This window comes from Sphaerodactylus townsendi, linkage group LG11, assembly GCF_021028975.2.
Source record: "Sphaerodactylus townsendi isolate TG3544 linkage group LG11, MPM_Stown_v2.3, whole genome shotgun sequence".
Taxonomy (NCBI): Eukaryota; Metazoa; Chordata; class Lepidosauria; order Squamata; family Sphaerodactylidae; genus Sphaerodactylus; species Sphaerodactylus townsendi.
The window spans coordinates 43,720,424-43,724,287 of record NC_059435.1 but is presented as its reverse complement, the minus strand read 5'-3'; the positions used below and the strand labels follow the sequence as shown (position 1 = coordinate 43,724,287).

Here is a 3,864-nt window from a genome sequence, read left to right as displayed (position 1 = left end):
CCTTCAGAAATGTGCCCCCCACAGCCTGCAACCCCCATTGACAGCAATGCAGAAAACTCAATGCAGAACAAAGATTCTTGGGCATATTTCTAGGATGTTCCTGCAGGGGGTGCATTTTTGGATGTATCGGTACCAAAATTTCAGGGTATCATCTGGAGGTGATGGCACCCCCCAAGTTTGGTGCAGTTTGGTTCAGGGGGGGCAAAGTTATGGACCCTCAAAACTGTAGCCCCCATCTCCTATTAGCTACCACTGGAAACAATGGGGGATGGGGAGTCCATAACTTTGGACTCCTTGAACCAAACCTCACCAAACTTGGGGAGTAGCATAAGGACAGTCTCCTGATGATATGCTGAAATGTTGGTGCTGATATGTCTAAAAATGCACCCCCTGCAGGCACCAATGTCCTGGTGCAAAAAAAAATTGGTCGTGGTGGAGTGGCCGCCCATGGGGGGGGCATCCAACTCAGGTTTTGCCCAGGGCTACAGTTTGCCCAGGGCTGCCTCGTTACGCCCCTGGCCTGCGCTCTGTGCCCCTGCCACACCGCCATCCGCCCTGCCCTGGAATGCCTCCACCCTGCCCCCTCGATGCTCTCACCATGCCCCCACAGGGAAAACCTTCACCAAATAGCTGCACACACAGAGAATCCCTGAAGCACAAAATGTTGACTGCCAGCAGTAGACGAAACTGTGACAAAAGGCTTTAACAGTCGGGAGGGGGAAAACAAGACATCTCCTGAGCTCCACATAGCTTGCAGGAGATGACTGGCAGATGACTTCACAAAAAAGTCCACATTTTAGATGGCTCGAGCTGAAATAAGGCATCCTGAGGATGTCTTGGGGGAAAAGACTGTGCAGAGTTCCTCCCCGAGACACCTTTTTTTCTGTCCTCAGGAAGTTTTATTTGTGCTGTGCAGAATGGACCTATGATTAGTCCAGGCTCAGTAGGTTTTCAAACAAAGATGCACAGGCACCCACATTGGATCAGACCCATAGTCTTTCCAGAGCTGATTACTATTTGGGGGAACAGATGGTGGAAAGAAGAATGAACTGTGGCAGAACTACCAGGCCTAGATCTGCCAAAATGCTCCTTTTGCTGCTGGGGATCACTGTATTGCACATGTCAGTTCTTGTCCTTCTCTTTGTGTCTATAACCATCAGTGAATGGCTTACTAGCACTGACTGATCTTTGGCAAAATTGCATGGCAGGATCAGCCCCAGAAATGTTCACTGCACACTGTCCTCCCCAAACGAATAGCTGCAGTCTGTCCAAGCTTTGATGATCCTGTAAGCTCTTAACTGTCACTAAGAGTGGACGGTTCTACCTTACTCACATTTTCTAGAACTTTGCGGGCCTTTGTGTAATTGGTAGTGCTGCCATCCAAACAGCCAGACACACAGAGTGGCATCAACATTTAGAGAACCTCTTCTTTGGCTTCACCTACATCCTGGTTTGGATGGCATTCCCACTGGCCCACCTCAGTGGTGGATTTATGCCATCTTGAGGAAGCGTGAATGAAAGGCCAAGTGAGGCTGCTGAGAATGGAGTTTTTGGGACAAGGAGTGTCCACGAATTAGAAAAATAAAAAATGGAATTTAACAAAGAAGTAAACCCAACAAGAAAAAAAATCTGAAAGAAGTGTTACTATGTCCACTGAACGTGAATATGTTATCTATGGCTTGGGTTTTTTTTACTTTTTACATATATGTACACAGTATTGTTTGCTTTTGTTTGTTGACCTGCCGCCATGTTTAAGAGTAAAGAAAGTGCCTAACTATGATTAATGCACTTGAACCCAGGACACATCACCCACAAAGCTTGGTTGGGTAAGTCAAAGCAGAATCTGAAACTATGGTGTGAAGTTGATTTATGGCTTCATGTGATATACAAACAAGGCTTAACCCTGACACTCCCCTGATGCATTTTGGGGCACTAGCAAAGTCTGTAAATGGGAAGGCAGAAAAAAGAGCAAAAGTGATGAAATCAGCTTTTGTTGAAACAAACTGGAATTTGAATGATCATGTGGAAATCAGATCCTGGCTTCACAAAGGCCGTTTCCGCACGGCCCATAAACGACGGCCTGGGGGTGGTAAAAACGCCGCCCCCAGGCCGCCGTTCGCACAGGCGCCGCTGCTGCAACGCAGCAGCGGCGACCTGACTCCGCTTCCCTTCCCTTCCCCCAGGGCGACCTGACTCCGCTTCCCTTCCCCCAGGGCGGTGTCAGGCCGCCCTAAACAACAACCCTTGTTTAGGGAGGGAGGAGGGACGGAGGGACGGAGGAGGAGGGAGACAGCGTCTTCCCGGCGGCGCGGTTCACACCGTGCCGCCGGGAAGACGCTTCCTCCCCAACAACAACCCTTTAAAGAGTTGTTGTTGGGGAGGAAGCATCTTCCCGGCGGCGCCGAACGCGTAACCGCCGATCCTCGAAAAGCGCTCCTCGTCCGACGATGTCGCCGTCGCCTGCTGGGCGTTGAGTTCTCGCCACACTGTCCTCCGACCTCCAGGGTCGGAGGGCAGCGTGGGCGAGGCTTAGACGGCCAGCAGGCGACGACGAGGACATCGTGAGTCGGACGGAGGAGCGGGAAGAGGCGGCTCCGTGCGGAGCCGCCTCTCCTGCGGCGACCTCTGCTTGGCCTGCTCGCACACTTGCGTGCGAGCGGGCTTCCGCCCCCACGCCGCCAGAACTCTTGCCGGCGTGGGGGCGCGAGGTGGCCGTGCGGAAATGGCCAAACTAACCATCATCAAAATAAGCCGTGGTTTCATGTTATGTTTGAGCTGAGTTGTTCTGTCATACCACTCTACTTCACTAGGTTGCTAGAATAAATAGGGATAACTCTAGCCCATTTACAGAAAGGGCAGGGATACAAATATCAAAAGCATTGTTTTGGAATTGCTACACAGTATAGGAATTTGTTCCTTTTTAACACCAGTGAAATAAGTATTTCCGATGGTAGTAATGATCCACTCCTCTGTACAGAGTTTGTGAAACCGTCCTTCCCTCATGTACATTCTTAGTGTGAATAGTCTAAATGTTCTTGGTCATTCTCCTTCAAAATCACCATTCTGTAATTAAATTGAGAAGTTTTTAAAAACCAAAATTGTTAGGTTTAGGGCAAAGCATGTTTGCAGGCTGAGACTTTGTAGACAAAGTTACCATTCCTTTTGGCTTTATAAGGCTGTATGTTTTGCTGAGCAGCACTATTCAGCCCAAGGCTGCCCCATCACGTGGTCTGACACAATGCTGACATGTGTGATATCTGGCATTTTGGAATGCAACCGAAAAGACTTTCAAACAAAATCCTTTCTGTCAGTGGTTGTCTATAAACATCCTTTACTGGGAGTCACAGCTGGAAAATTGGAACACAGTCTAGAGCACATCGAGTATCCGTGGATTTAAAATGAGCGTCCAAACTCAGCCGCAGAAACTTCAGTTTTTATCAAAGACTTGGTGTCTTATAATAGTCAGCTGTAAAATATTATTTCCTAGCTAAACAAAACACTCCAGTTTTTTTAAAAAACGCCTGTTTTATTTATTTGCTTTTTTAATACAAGGCAGCAACAGGCATATGTGAGAGGGGCCTTTAAAGAATAAATCACATACATTTTGCACTGGTAGCCGAGCAAAAGTAATTTCATGCCCAAGCAAGAATGAAATGTTAATAAAAGAAAAGGAGCCAAGGCTTCAGCCCGAAGGAAGAGCACCTTGCTGTTCTTAATTGGGAATCATGTGATCTGGTCGCACTTTGATTTACCAGGTCGGTCCATATTCTCTTGTAAATTCAACTTGGCTTTCCCATACATTATTATGTGGATTCTGTGCAACCACTTCCCTTTCTGATTTTTCCAGAGACAGCATATAAAGTT

General features: G+C 47.9%; 1 pseudogene; it reads left to right on the top strand.

Moving 5' to 3' along the window:
* The first annotated feature begins 1,083 nt into the window (after positions 1–1,083).
* LOC125441244 lies at positions 1,084–1,518 on the top strand (annotated as a pseudogene).
* The last annotated feature ends 2,346 nt before the right edge of the window (positions 1,519–3,864 follow it).